This window comes from Passer domesticus, chromosome 5 (assembly GCF_036417665.1).
Source record: "Passer domesticus isolate bPasDom1 chromosome 5, bPasDom1.hap1, whole genome shotgun sequence".
NCBI classification, from domain to species: Eukaryota; Metazoa; Chordata; class Aves; order Passeriformes; family Passeridae; genus Passer; species Passer domesticus.
The window spans coordinates 30,508,045-30,524,355 of record NC_087478.1 but is presented as its reverse complement, the minus strand read 5'-3'; the positions used below and the strand labels follow the sequence as shown (position 1 = coordinate 30,524,355).

Here is a 16,311-nt window from a genome sequence, read left to right as displayed (position 1 = left end):
GTCATGGTTTGTTGGGAGTTTTTGTTCCAGGATACGCATTATGTTTAAAACTATTACATGTTCAGTGACAAAACTCAACATTTTCCTGTTACTACAATACTGAATAGGGAGCATTTTGCAGTTCACTCTGGCCTACCATAAGCAGCATCATTCTGTGAGCCTTTGGGGCAGTGTGTGTTTACTGATGATCAGGGAGGTTGCCAAGGGTGAGGAGAGCCATGGATGAAGGCAGTGCAAACTCAGGGCTGATGTGGTGCAGTGCTGCAGTAAGCTGCATCCCTCCTATGCAGAGAGAGGCACCCATGGGCTCTGTTTGTAGAGCTCACCTCTTCTAGGATATCATAGGTCTTCATCACATGTGTGATCTCACCTCATCTTGGTGTCTGCCCACCAAGAGCATATGTTTAGCTGTTCTTAAAGCTTTAGATGAAGTACTGGTCCTGGATGCCTGACCAACATGTTCCTCAGCAGAAACGCAGCTTCCTTCAGTGGAAGCCTTGACAAATTTGAGGTAGGAGTAAGTAGGAAAAGTGTGAATCATGACAAAGTTTTTTTTTATTAAAATTTTTCCTGGTTGACAACACCTGTTTTCAAATATTTGAATCAGCTTGCTGGTTTCTATAGCTCTGTAAGATTCTGCTAGATATATGATACCCATGCTAACTGAAATTAATATTTAACCAGTCCCTCTCTTAGTTGCCACATGGGACCTGTCTGAATTTCACTTAGAAATTGGAATGCGTTACTCCCCTAAAGAAGATGAATCAGCATCCTTCACCCATATCCTGAGTACATATCCATGTGCACCCTTGGATTTATCCAGCTAGTAATTTCAGGAGGACCTCCTAGGGATTGATACAAACAATTATACAAGGATGCTTTCTTTTCATTCCTAGATGTCCCTGAACAATCTGTCTGAAAATCTCCTACAAACTATTCCTACTGTCCTGCCTTTCTCTGTGATTATGACATAACATTCAACATTCCAAAAGGATGCCAATGTCACATAATGTCTCAATATGAAGATGTAGATGACAGCAAGTAATTTGACTTTAATACAAAACCTGTCTATAATCTGCTTTACTATTAGAATGCTTTGCAGAAACAGAGAAACAGAGCAGCACTTTTTACCTTGAATTTGCATTTTTCCCTGTAATAACTTCCTTTCCTTTCAAACTTTTCCTTTTATATTTTTGAATCAAATGGTATTGAAATCCTCCAAACTCCTTATGTGCTCTCGAATTCACCATGGAAAAGGTTTGTATTTCTGCAGTGTATTTGCTTTTGAAAAATATAGTGTTCCTAAAACAGCATAATAAACATTTTGAAAGCTTTTTTTAACTTTACTATTCTTTCTTCCTGGATGAATTGTTTTGCGAACAGATAACATTGGTATGAAAACTAAAGCTCTTAAATCAAATTTTTGTGGCACGGATTTGTACATGCTCTTTAGAATTTTATTTCCTGCAATGGATACCAAACTTCAAATATTAATATGATTTTAACATTGCATAGAAAAAGACAGAAGGTTAAGATGCTCTTATGCCTTAATATAATTCTTACTAAGTAAGAAATGGTTATGGGTTATCAAGGCTTGATGTAGCTAGTGGCACATAAATGAAAAATAACAAATCTGAATGCAACAGCATGAAGAATGCTGAGTTACTCTTTCATTATTAACTTCAATCTCATAACTTTAGTGACATACAAGGCATGAAATACATTGTCAAAAATATATAGTTCTGAATACAATGCCATTAAATATTTTATCCAATTGGCAACAGTGCTGCAAAAAGACTGAATATTAAACTGAACCCTGTTCTTAAAAAAGATGACATTGCACTGTGCTTTCCAGCTCTTTCTACAGAATAAATTTCTCTGTCAGCAATTTCTTTTTAAGTAAAGTGAAGCAAGTCTCTCTCTCTTCTTTTTTTTCCTCCTTCTGACTATGCTGCAGAAAGTCTCTACCTCTAGGTAGAGTCTAGTCTCTATCCTGGGACCTAGAAGAAAACTCCTTTCTTTGACCACTGGCATACAGATTTGACTTCTATTTAGCATTTATTTTCTTATAAAGTAAATTTAGACTATTTTCTTAGCATACTATACAGTAATAAAATTCTGAGTTACAAACTGTGATATCTATTCATGCAAGAGAGAGATTAAACACACACACTAGTGGTTCAGGATTTCATTATTTCCTCAGCTCATAGTGAATTGATTCTACACCAGTTTCTTACTATGTATCTTCTCTGATTTTTTTTTTTTTAATCTTATTTTCCCAATGGCAGTTGGAACATCTAAAGAATTACTTTGTTATCTTTAAGTAACAGCCCAATATTTTCTTTGGATTGTCTCTTCTATCCTCTCTTATGTTACTTACATTTGTCTGAATTATGGCCATCAGCATATTTTAGAATATTGTCCAGGAGCCCTTTAAAGTCTACGTCTAGTCATGATGCATATTTTGATGATTTTAAATTAGTCTACATCATAGATTGTGAGAAGGTTAATAATGGGGAGGAGTTGGGTTGCATGCAATGGCCCAAATTTTTTAAAACTAAGGTTGACTTTGCTAGCAGCTTGCTTTGATCCCAGATATAATTTTTGTTAGGTAATGATTGTCTAGCTGGTGTATTGCTCTATATGTATTACTCTGTTAATAAACCATATGTTGCTGTTTCTGAGCTGAGGAGCTCTTGATTAGTACTCAGCAAGAGAAAGACCTTTCTGAAGGCTTGGGTGTGAACTTTAGTTCAAAATTTTTGTAAGCCTTATTTGCTTGTACAACCTTTGTGCCAGGTCAAAAGTGTGCAAGGGAGATTATGGGAAGCTGACATTTATATTGTTTATAGAGGGATGAAAGCTAGTTTTAAACAAATATCACTCCAGCCTCTGTGTGGGATCTATTGCCTATGCAGACACACTAGGTGCATGGGGCAAGAATTTCATTTCACTACATCAGAAGCAGCAAATTCCTACCTTGTCATTGCAATTTTTCATGTGTTTTCAAGTTTCTCTGCTTCCACTATCTAAGTAAACTCATCTCCTCAACCTATTGCCACAAGCTGCCGACGAAAGCAGCAAACCTCACTTGAGATTCGCACCTAATGAAAAGATAAAAGGTAAGAATTAATAGCCGTAGCTGCTGAAATGGGTACTTTATACAGGGGCTTTGCATGTTTTAGAACAAGCTGAGACAATGACATGAAATTGCTCTTATCTTCTTTGTGACCTATCTTGTCTGTAGTAATTGAGGAGTCCTCCAGGAAAAAATATTCAGCGGGAGAATAAAACTTCAGCAGCCCTTTTGAAAATCCCAGTACCTCCTGAGTCTTCCTAGCTGGTAAACTGTTAAAATATTCCTACATTTTCAGGTGAGACTTTAGACTGGGATAAATTACGTATTGTAGCAGTGCGTGCAGGACACCCAAATATCAATGTATTTGATATGACTAGAAGTTTGAAAATGAATATACTTGTCTATGAGCATATGTTAATGATTTTAACAAATTAATTGACTTTATATTTCTGCCTATTCTGTATTTGGTTTCTGTAGCACCTCCTCAATTTTGTTTGGCCACCCTGGAGATGTACAGAAGTAAAATAAAGCTTTTTATATACAGGTATTTGGATGGGTTTTCTTAAAGTAACTTTTTCTGAGAATGCTTAATCTCACCATACCGCACACAATGTTGCTTCTAATGAATGAAAAGGTGTGTCTTGTTTATTACAGGAAGCCAAAGCTGTTCCAAGAATGGGCTCCCTGGGGGCTACCAAATAGCCTCTGTGGAATTGCCATAGCTGGTCTTCTCTGCATACCACTGGATATGTGCCCTTAAAAAAGCAGATTCACTTAACCATCAGGAAACAGAGAGAGGGAATATCACCTCACACAGATACCTGTTAAATTGTTTTTTGATAATAAGCATAGCTTGGAAACAGAGCTACAAAGCAGGGAAAGTGCTTCTTAAACAGCTAAAGTGCTGCCCCTATCTTAGGATAATATCAGATTATAAGAAGATCCCCCGACACAGGGAAGAATGATGCACAGAACTCCATGATATCAGAAGGCTACTTAATTACTTTATTATACTATACTATACTAAAGAGATACATACTACATTATATCATACTTACTTCTAACCACTGAAAAACCTGTGATAGTCAGCTGACAGTCCCGACACACATGTGTGGATCCAATTGGTCAATGAATCAAAACACCATCTCCAGAATCAATCAAGCAATCCCTTTGGGTAAATAATCTTCCAACACATTCCACATGTTCAAAAACACAGGAGCAGAAAATGAGATAAGAATTGTTTTTTCTTTCTCTAAGGTTCTTTGCTGTGATTCCCAGCAAATATCCTTGGGAAGTTGTGCCTGCACGCTCTCTATTAAGAGAGATGCAGCTACAGGATAAAGTAATGTACATGCTGCCTTAAATATGGTAAGGTACTGAATGCATTTGCTGAGATAATTATGTTGTGGTAAGATGAAAGGGCTCATCTAGCAGGAGACCAGTGAAGTCTTGCTTTCCTCCTTGATCATTCTAGAAAAGACAGGGCTTTCTGATGCCCTGTGTGTGCTACATTTTTATCCAGGATTTTTTTTTAACTTTACTGGAACAGAAAGTATGAATGCATCAACCAGAGAATAGTCACAGGTAATGAAAAGTAGTAATGAATTAGTAGAACTGCTAAGTTTAAAAAAAAAAAAAGAAAACCAAGAAAACCCCAGTCTGTTTGCAGGAATAAGGTTTTGCAAGTTTTAAACAGTGCAAGGTTAGGAATTTTTTTTTAAATATTATCTGGAAGTTTTGTTCCATCCTGTATTGATGCCTTGAGAGGCTATCTAGCACAGAGGCTAGACAGTGGGAAAGGAATAAAGTAAGTATTTATTATTGAAAGGCCTTTAAAGGATACACCTTGGGCAATACAAGGGCCCAGCCATGGCTCCACCCAAGATGAACAACCAGTCATGAATTTTCACAATTTTTAAAGTTTTGGTCCATTTACGTATTGGGTTTTATTGTCCAATTACAGCTTCAGATTATGAAGTCCCATCCGCCCACATCGCTCTCCTCAATTCACTGTTGTTTACACTTTTTGGGCCTGAAGCTGCAATGGTGTCCTTGGTTCTTGGGCTGGAAAAGGATTGTTTTGTCTAACTGAACTGTGAAGAGAACTTGCATAAAGAACACTTTATATGAAATTCAGAGTTACATACTAATGCAGTGCAGAATCAGAAAAATATGAAAGCTAAAATATTAGGCATCAGTATATGCAAATATTTAGCAGAACATCTGCCCAGTAACAGTATGAACAGTTGATAACAGCCACAAAAATGTTGTTGTTCACAACACAGTTTGCCTTTCATTTACAGTATTTTATCAGGATAAAATTCCCTCAGGCCATGCTCCCCACATCCCCCCCAACCTAACTAAATAATAATTTGAAATATTTTGCTGATATTTGTAAAATTAAAAAAACAACAAAAAACCACCATACACAAATAAAAACCAGAAAACAATTATTTTTCTAATAGATTGTTATTACTAATACATTTACAGGAGTGATTCAACATAAAACCATGCTCAGGGGACTTGGGTATATGGGTGTTAGCAGAGAGAAGGTAGTTACCCTTTTACCCTTACACTGTTCAACTCAATAAAATGAAATTAGAGTTGTAGGAGGATAACAGGATTATTGTAGAGTCATCATTTCCTGCAGCATTTATCCTTCAAATTTGACCTTTGCAGGAGTTCATTATGCCAAAATTGATAGATCATGCTCATAGGAAAAAGTCATCCAAAACACCCGAGAGCTATTGAGCTAACTAAATAAACAACTCAAGACAGTGAATGTATAGATGTAAAATAGGTTTGTGTGTGTGTATACATATATATAGATATATATATAGATATATCTGCGTGTGTGTGCCCATATAGGTGCTGCAAAAACTGTCCCTTCCTTTTAATTACCATTTGTGAATATAAACAGAAATTTAGTTATGATGGAAACTAGCACAGTGCTTAAAAAAGATAGCAGGAAATGACAGAAACATGACAACCCAATATAAAGACATATGACCAAATCTCCATAACAGTGAAAAAACACAGATATTTCCTTTATTTTTTCCCTCCCTCTATCCCTGTTCTAGATAACTGATGAGATGAAAGCCTCAGGAGCCAAGGAAGACTGATGTGAACCTTCAGGGGGACAGAAATACTGTAGAAAAACAATGCTCTAATCAATCCTCAGGGAGCTACTTCCAGACCTTCAAGGAGTGCCATGCTTGATCTCAACTTTGGATTTGCTTCTGAAGAATTAAAAAACATCCATGAAGCAAGTGCCTTCCAGCAGCTGTAATATACCAATCTTTAAAAACCAATTGTCTGCATTAGTCACTGCATCAAAAATGGGATTAAAGCCCAAATCAACTTTGCTATGCACATCCCAAGACATTTCAGCTCTCTGAAGAAATAATGACTATGTCTACCCTCTGGATTCCATCTTCTGTAAACAAGCGTATCGCTGCCCAATTTATTGCAACTGAGCTAGACTGTTCATTTTAATGATTAAAGATTTTTTTCTCCTAGTTCTTTTGTGATATCTGACAGTCTGAGATACCGACTTTTAGAGAGTTCCATGACCTCTTTAATAGACTCGTTCTCTGTAGACATCCTTAATAATTATTTTTTAATGTAATTTCTTGTTATTCCCTATCCTTCATTTCTAGGGTTGAAATGACAATGTCAAGCTTTAGCATAATCCATCAATTTATATTGAAGGGTTGTGAGAAAGTTGTCAGCCAAAAAAAGACCTTCAAACCTTAAAAGAGTTTGCAAGTTCTGTGATCAAAATGCATATTACTGTCTCTCTGCTGTCCCACCCTTCAAGTTAAGGACAAAATCCATGCTGGTCCTATAAAATGATGGTGCTGCAAACACCCCTAATGCATTGAAGTGTTGTGGATGCCTTGGAACAGTTTTGGTTTTGTTCCCTAGAGTCTAAAGAAAAGAGAGTATAACCAGTAAACTGCAGTGGTAGTGTGCTGATCAGCGCTTCCTGTGCAGAGAGAGGGGAGACGGAATGCACTGAGTCCACTCTCCTGTCTGTTGCTATTTGGGGCATTGAGCAGTTAATCCTATGACTGGTTTGGTTTCAGCTTTTTTATTTTAATATTTGTTGGTGACCTATAAAATGGATTAATGCCCATTCATTGTGAAAACTATTATCCTTTCACTTTTTTGCAGATGAGCAACTTTTTTAAACCCACAATGTACTGATTCATTATGTACTAACTACAGTGTAGTTAGTATCATACCTCCTTAAAGGTATTCTGAAAGATTTAATGGATGTCTGACTCTGATTTTTTGAATGTAGTATAAAACTGTTTTACAGTTTTTTATTTTCTAATCAGTACATGTACATAATATTACAAATGAAGGATCACATGCTAATTCCTGGAGAACAGGGATTTCAGATTCTTATTTGCCTGGATCAGGGTACCTCTCATGAAAATGAGCTTGTGAAACTGGTATCTCTAATGGTTTCTTTCTTGTGTTAAAATTAAATGTCCTGCAAATTTCACATATTAAAGTTAGCTGGGTTAGAACTGGTTCTGATAAGCATCTTTGCAGACTTGGTTATAAAATGTAGATTAAATCTCTTGCAGCAAGCTTTAAAGGTCTTTGTGCTGGGACTTCTACTAAGATTCTTTTAATTTCAGGGTTTTTTTCCTTGTGATAAAATACATAGCTAAAATTGATTTTGGTTAAAATTAAAGATGATTTTTAATCTAAAATGGCTGAAGATTATAGAATGATGGAGGGTAATGAATACTAATTATTATTGAAGATCATAGGACTGTATCCTGGGGCTATATTTTACTTCTGTATTTTGTACTTCCTCAGATGACACTGAGTATTTCTGATGAGGATGCTATTCTAAGGAGAAGACTATTTGAAGAATAAAACATTCTTGATGAATTCTTAGAGACTTTTATTTTGCAGTTCAAGATTTTTCCTGCTTCTTTTGTTGCAAGAAAATCTGTATATATTAACTTTGGGTGAACACAGAGTAGTTTAACAGTATAAGAAGAAAATATGAGCAAGTGTGTTTTAGGCACACATTTACTTTCCCATATATTCATCATAAAGGAAAAACTACTATGACTTGAGGTATTGTTTCTTCATTACACCAGAAAACAATTGTGCCGATTCCAAATGCATTGTAGCATTTTGAAATGCTACCAGCCAAAAGTAATACTCATAGAGCAATATTGCAATACTGCATTCACTGAACCTCTATGAGCTAACCTATAGATCAGTGACAATACAGAGGGTTAAAAAACAGTAAGAACTATCCAAACCAATGTCACATTTATATAAAGTTAAGTGATATTTGAAAAATCTCTTGTTTTCCTACATTTGCAAAAGTTCATACTGAATTTCTTCTCTTGTTTTTAGCACTCAAAACCCATTCTCATTTGCAGTGTCTAAGCCACAAGGGCAGAGGTGGCTGATCACATATACTGGGCTATATTACTAAGAATGCAGTCAAGAATGAGAAATTAATTACTTCAAGTTTATTATTCCAGAATATCGAAAGTTATCTTCTGACAATAGAGAGCATTCCTGGATTTAATCAAGTTTAGTGCAGTGAAAGGGGTCTAGAGAATATATGTTTTAAGGATAAATATAGAGGATCATCATCCTTATAATGAAGATAATCCCCAGCAAATTGACTGGGAAGATTTTGACTCCTTTGGGGAAGATTAATCTGCTGAAACAAAACTGTAGAATGAGAAACTCAGGACTTCAGTTTACCTCTCAATGACTTAGAGATGACAATAATAGAAAACTTCTCTTTTGCTTTGAAATTTTCAATGGACATATTGGCTGAACAATTGTTGCTCTTTTCATAAATGAATATTTAAAAGGCCCATTAGTTACAAGGAATCGGATTACAATTGTCACATTGTTTTTAATGTTGTCATCATTTTCTGATTTACATGTCTGTATAACAACGGCAGCTATGTTTTTTATATATACAATTCAAACACAGCAAAGTATTAACATCTACCTTCCTTATTGACTGGTAGCTGTTAATCTTTCTGTGGTGCCTGTAATTATTTTTTTTCCTCTTGTTATTATTTTGCCTTAAGGAATACAACAACCATTCTTTGGGAATGGAAAGAATAAATCATCAGAGAGAAAGTCAGTGATCAGTGTTATCTGCTATAGACAAGACCTAACAAAGATGTTTTCTTATGGTTCTGTGTGCTGGGCTGCTTCACACAGTTATTAGAAAGAGGAAGGACAAGATGATGACCAAGCCATGCCTAGGTTAAAGCAAACTGCTGAGTATTTTTGTATGAATAACTATACTTTTAGCAAAATAGAACCATGCTTACTTTTTTTTTCCCCAGCTGTGTAGAGTGCTGTGTTGATCTCTTGACTGTGATTTATGCGCTTCCGTTTGGTTTATTTCCACCTCTATGTTGAAATAACTTATTTCCCTGAAATTTCTGTTTATGGAATCATCTGGCCTCTGTGAGGCTGTTGTCCTTGAGAATCATTATTTCTGCTCAGGGTAGAGAGCCAGACTCTATATAGTCCAGGGTTATATAATTAAGCCCCCTGGAGGCAATTAATCCTGTGCTTACCTTACAGACACCTTGTGTGGGACAAGTGCTTTCAGCAGTTGCCTCTCCCACTCCTTCTCCCTGACTGTAAGGAGAGCCTGGATGGCTGGTTTAGCTTAACCACAGAAAGGGGGGTGAATGGGATCCTCTCCAGGTGCTTCCACTGCTTCTAGAAGACGAGATGCCCTTCAGAAGGCTGGATCCACCACCAGAGTTAAAGAGTAAGAAAACCTGCACCTAAACTAAAGCCTGAGCAGAACTTGTCACAGCTGAGACAGATGGCTGTGAACCTGTAGTGGTCTGGGCATACCAAACTTTCCTCTCTCCCAGCGTACTCCGGCATCAAATGTTTAGAAACATCTATGTGGCAATTACTAGCACAGGGATAATTACAAAATAGAAGTTTCTTGTTCCATGACATTAAGGAGTTCATAGGTCAGTCTCTTCTCACAGCTTCGCTTTGGTTGCCCCCCTGCATGTTTCTCTGATAGGTCTTAAGATCAATGGATTCTTTTGTTTGAAGGAGCTCATGGACTACAACTTTGTGGGGCTACAGCCAAAGCTCAGCATCTAGTCCTATTTAGCTCTTTATAATGTTTCTATTTTGACTTTGTTGCTACTTTATTATTTCAACCAAGATTTCCTTTTTCAAAAGCAGGAAAATAGGCCATTTGATACCACCTACAATTTCAGAAGTAGTCTTAACAGTACTCCCTTAAGAAGGGGTGCTTCTTCACAGCTTCTCTTTTCTACTATCAAAACTATTTTCAAAACACAACCAGCTCAGATGATTGCCCTGCATTCACAGCAATTTTCACTTAATTTGTTCGCAGTCATGAAAATTAGTGTAGCCCTAGGAGGACTTATTCAGCACCATTTATTAGAATGCTTTGCTGTGGAATAAACTGCAGTCCTTCCAGTTTTGTAGCATGAGGAGTGTGAGCATTCTTGAACTGAGAATGCTGCTAGGAATACTAATAGGAGAATCCTGGTTCTGATGCTCATCTTTTCTGAAATTTTTGAAAGCTATCCCTTATGTCTGTAGGGTACAGATGCTTGCAGTTTATATTTTATCTATGCTTGATGTTTTCCTGATGTGAAATTTATTTTTGCAGCAAGACAACTCTCAGACCTTTCCAAGAGCTTGTTGCAATTAAGAGGATATACCTTTAGGTAATTGATGTGGCTCATAAAGCTAGCTCCCTGCAGAGAAGTACATTTCTGTTTCTGGAATATCCTTGGACATCACAGATTTTTAAAATTTGTTTTAGTTCAATGGCAGAAAAATATTTATTTAGTAAACCAGAAAAAGAAACATACAGGTGTTTCTGCTTCTTTAATTACTTTATTATTTTTCTTTTTCATATTGAATATCTTCTTTCTCTTTGTCTCTGAATCAGCAGGGGAATTTTTAGTTTGAAGATTTACAGAAAAAGCTCTAATTCTTGGAAGAACTTAAGATTGAGCATTTAATCTTAGGGCAAACAAGGGAGAAGATTGAAGGTCAGGAACCTGGGCTAGCAAGCAAAACCATTTGTCTAAATCTCTCTCATCAGTAACAGACTGGAAAGGATGTTAAGCATCCTTCTCACTTTTTTCTTTATTAGTAAATTTTTGTACTGAAACATCACAAATTTTCCTCAGGCTAAAGATTTTGTTACTGAGGAATTGATGATCTTCATGTAGTTCATATTCCTATATTTGTTAATTTGATTAGTTATTTTACTAAAAATCTGAATGGTCACTTCTTAAACCACTCAGTAATCCTAGCAGTTCCATGTGGGAAATCTCAGGGTTTTGTTGTTTTGAAATTAACTCTCTCAAAGCTTAATAGTAAAAGAGAGACAATTTCTGCATACCTACTGTCTGCCAGAATGATTTGTGTCCTTGAACATTTTGGAGAATAACCCTTAAGAGACTGTCTTGGGGCTTGGACAGTGCCAGCAAAACCACACAGAGCCATCAGGTGCTTTTTGAGTTAATACAGAGAAACATGATTTTGTAGAGAAATTCAGAGTTGAAACCTAATTTTAGAAGTTTTCAATCACTCTCCACATGTGTCTTTCCCTTCCTGAATAAAGGACTCTGCAGAGACCAGTCTTGCCAGCTAAAACCAATTGTGGTGATAACCTAGAGAGGCTGGTAAATTGCATAGATATTTTTATGCATTTTAGGGAATGCCTTTTCCCTTCTATTTGAAATCTATCTATCATGATCATAAGGCATTTATTTTAGGACTGTTGTGAATCAATGTGTGTGTTTGGAAGCTGTATTTTTACTATTTGTATGACACTGAAAGAACATAAAACTGATTTTGGTTGTCCTTTGGAATTTCTCTATTTGCAAATGATTTAGACTTATAGTAAAAATTTGTCTAAACAATTTAGCTTTAATCAATATTTTCATTCCTGAGCTAAAAGGTAAGGCAACAAATTTGAAATTGATTTTTTCTCCCCTTCTTAATATTATGTGAGGTTGCATAGAGTGCTGGAGAGACAATTAATCTGCATTTGGTTTTGTCGGTTTGTTTGGATTTGGTGGGGGATTTTTCTTGGCCTTTTTTGATGTTTGTTTGATTTGGTTTCTTTGTTTTTAGAAAACGCTGTTCTATTATTAAAAGCTTAAGAAAAAAAGGAGTGCATGGAGAAATGTTTCTTTTTGCTCTTCTTTTTAAGCAAGAGAATTCAGATGATGGTAAAATTAAAGAAAAACACTTGCAAAATGGCAGGAAAATATAGGAATGGGAATAAATAATGTTATCTGTTTCAAAAAGCCCAAGCCTTTCTTTCTTGATATTATTGATATGTTTCTTAATAAGCAAAGTTTATCCTCAGTTAATATGGTTTCTTTCTAAGCATTGAGAATGTGAATAATCTTTTCATTTAGGTTTCGAAGTTTGCTCTTACTTTTCAATGCCAATTCAGTTAGCATTTTTTTGTCCTACAGAAACTGGAGTTATATGCCTAGGCTTATTCCCACTGTGCTTCAATTCTCTTTCATTACTTAACAGGGTCTGAGTTATTTTAACCTTAATGAAGCAAAAAATAATATGCAACTGTCTTCCACATTTTTATTCAAATTATTTAATTACAGTTTCTTTCATCATTGAAGTGTCATTTGCAAATACATCTGAAATATGTATTCCTATGTAAATGTATCTTGTTTAATTATTAACATGTAGATGTTTCACATATTTGCAGCATATTTGAACTGATTTATTGTGGTTTTGTAGCCCAAGTAAACAAATATCATTAGCTTCAGTATTTTCACAGCATTATTTGGTTATGATTTTTTGGTTAGCCTTTGCAATTCCTTGCATTCTCTTGCAATCCAATGTCTGGTGAGCTGAGTAACAGTAGACCTGCTGGACAAGTGATTGCTAGCTAAAAAAGAAAGAGCAGCAATAAGAGGAGCAATGAAAATATTGCAAACTGATGAATACTGGTTTGTTTTTCCATTTCTACTGTATAGCCTATAGCAGCTTTGTTTTGTATATAAACAATAGGATAACTAAAGTCTGCTGAAATACCTTCTGAATATTCCTGTACTGAAATACCTGCTGAAATTTCCTGTGCTGAACCACTCAGGCTGTTTCAAGAGCAAAGCTCACATTTATACTTTCCCTTATCCATCTTTTCAGTGCCAGGTAGCAGCTATGATGGTTCATAGCCAGGGCATTCCAATAAAAATTGCTTCATCAAATGGAGGAACTTAACCATGACCTAGCTCAGGGAAGCGGATTAGGTGATATCTGTGAGAGAAGAGAAAAAAAAAAAAAACCAGGTCCACACCAGGATTCTAGTCCAGGACCACCCAGAATTGTGTTTGTGTTTCACAACTGGAAAGAATCATCACTCTCATGGGTTTAGTGAATTATCCACTTTCTATCACTATCAATAAGGACTGTTATAGTTGTGAAACGCAACAACTAATTTCAAGCCTGAAAATAAAAGAGATGTCTCATTGAGACTTTGAAAGTGAGCCACATAACGCAGAAAGAAAGCTTTGTTCCATCTTGCTCCTAAAAATTCTTTCTCAGTCTTTTGGGCTCTGTGGTATCTCATTGCTCCCTGTTGTGTCACTTGAGAGCAGCCATGCTCAGTGAGCCAAAATAAATCCTCTACAATCTTTCACAAGAACTGCCCACTTATTTCCCTGTAAATTACACAAAGAAGATGTGCTTATGACACTTGATTTTAAGTTTAATGTTACTGGCTTCCATCAATTAGCATGACTGCAGTAGCAATACAGAGACAGTGGAGAAGATTGGGAGCAGAGACAAATTTTCTTATCTGATTTTAAATTTGGTTTCATATTCACAAAAGAGCAGTTATAAATTTAAGATATTCCTTACATCCCCTCCCAGTTGCCTGGTACATGTCATGTCTTTCTTCTAAAATGTTACAGAAGGGAGAACTTTTTGACTAGAGCTAGATCTTATTTTTCTAATTTCTGTTAATTCTCAAGAATATAAGGGCTTGGGAGAACATATATTTTCAGAGATGACATCTTGGGTAAGAACGTGCAGTAACATTAATACATTAATACTACTAGCAAGCAGAGTGCAAAGCCTTTCATTCCTTTTTTTTAATCTTTGCATGGTGTATAATTTATACTGATTGTTATGCTCTCTCTACTGTTGTATAATATTGTTCTTTGGTTACTAGCTTGGCTCCAGGCAGTGACTACAATTGAGTAAGTTTGTGTTGATATTGTTTAAAAGGAAAAAGAAATTTTGACTTAGCACTTTCTTTCATGTATGTAGAAAGTGTTACTTCAGATAAAATGATCGGAATATGGAATGAGTTAGGTTGACAGACTTATGTCTTAACAGATCTCAAATGTAGTTTCATTGCCCTGGATTTTTCTCATCTCTACATTGTGAAATTTATTTATATTTATATTATATTATATTATTTATATTTATATTTATTTATTTATATTTGTATACCATGTTTTGCCATGTAGTACAATTTGCAATGTTAAATAATGGTGAAATTTCATGGGTTCTCTTGCTAATAATTTTGATATCCATGATCAAAATTAATTTCCAAGTTCATTGTGATTGAAAAATAAACAATCACAATTGTCAAAGTAAAATTTGTTCTCTAAAAATTGTGTTCTTACAGTGTTAGTTCATATATTCTATATTACTCTTGTAAGCTAAAAATTTTTCACTGCTTAATTGACAAATTCACAGTCTAAATTAAATGTAAAACATTAATGATCAATCTCTTTCTTTGTAGAGTATCACAGTATCATTAGCTTGAAAAACATCTCCAAGACTTTTGAGTCCAACCTGTGACCACATTGTCAACTAGACCAGAGCACTAAGTGACACATCCAGTCCTTCCTTGAGTGTCTCCAGGGATGGTGACTCCACCACGTCCCTAGAAAGACAGTTACAGTGCCTGACAACCTTTGCTGGGAAGAAAATCTTTCTGGAAATAAAAAAAAAAAGAAAATCTTCCGTTGTTATTTGCAACAATGGATTTTTTTTGTACCTATTTGTACGCATTTGTAAAGGTTTCTGTATGTACTCAGCAGGCAGGAACTGGGCAATTATTATGTGGAGAAACCAGTAGTTAAAGAATGCATAATGGTTTTGAGCTTTGAGTTGGAATTTTGGAGTCACCCTAGGCAAGCTGGCCTTTGAAAACCATCTTCATTTTCATATCTTCCAGTTTCCCAAAATGAAAGTAAAAATATTGTGAAAAAAAATCCATTAAAGTGCAGTGTTCAAACGCTCCCATTGTGGGAGACCTCAGCTCTATGAGGAGTATTTTGTGTGTTCACTGCTGCAGCATCTCAGTGTCTGATGCATACAAATCAGTGAATCCTGAACTCACCTTTTACTCTCACCTTTTGTGCCCCTGTGGGGGATCCATTGTGTGGTAGTCCTGGGGTAGGACATTTTACAACCCTTTTAAAGCATCAGCAATAGGGAACTTGGAGCACATTTTTCTAGTTTATAATATATCTGTGTACCTGTGTATCTGTGAAGTCTCACAGTTGGAGCAGCTCTTCTATTTATCCCTTAACCACATTCCATACCAAAGTAAGACTGGGAAAAATGGGTCCATCTGTATGTAAATATAATGACAATGAAAAAGCTGTAGCTGATTTTCTTGTGATGCAGAGGCTCAAAGTTATACAGCAATGAATGAAGCACTCTGCTGGGCTCCTTCCTTAGGGCTATTTTAGCAGATTAAGCAATGTCTAGTAGAGTGCAGTCATTTGTGCTGCTGAGCTGTGAGAATGATTGCTAGCCTGCTTTTGGCTCCTAGTGTCAGGCACTCTCCCAAATGATTCTGGGCATGGTGTGGAACTTTAGACATTCCAGGAACTACCCATAGTAGAGAGTTTGTAAATAATCACTTTTTTTTTTTTTTTTTTGGAGGGTAAGCGTTTACCAACAGTGACAATGACTCTTCCACACCAACACTATGACTGTTCCTGGGATGTTTAATTCCTTGGTTTAAACACAGACCTTGGCTGCTGATACTAAAATATATGATTCAAACGTTTTGATCTTATCTAGAAAGCAAAGGGAGGATGAAATTAATTTCATTCTGATTTGTGAACTACTCAGGAAATTTCCAGTTAAGTATTCCAGTTCTGCTTTGCAGTATATTGCTGTAAATCTGCCTCCTGTTAGGGGGG

The 16,311-nt window shown here is 36.0% G+C and overlaps 1 long non-coding RNA gene across 2 annotated transcripts; it reads left to right on the top strand.

Annotated features, from left to right (window-relative positions):
* The first annotated feature begins 701 nt into the window (after window positions 1–701).
* LOC135301316 (uncharacterized) lies at window positions 702–6,377 on the top strand. 2 transcript variants are annotated; one of them, XR_010363067.1, is made up of 5 exons: window positions 702–1,257; window positions 3,012–3,122; window positions 3,248–3,374; window positions 4,337–4,447; window positions 6,160–6,377. It is a non-coding gene; the product is annotated as an uncharacterized LOC135301316 (long non-coding RNA). The 2 variants fall into 2 exon arrangements; XR_010363068.1 differs by lacking the exon at window positions 6,160–6,377 and adding an exon at window positions 5,759–5,830.
* Window positions 6,378–16,311: the final 9,934 nt, after the last annotated feature.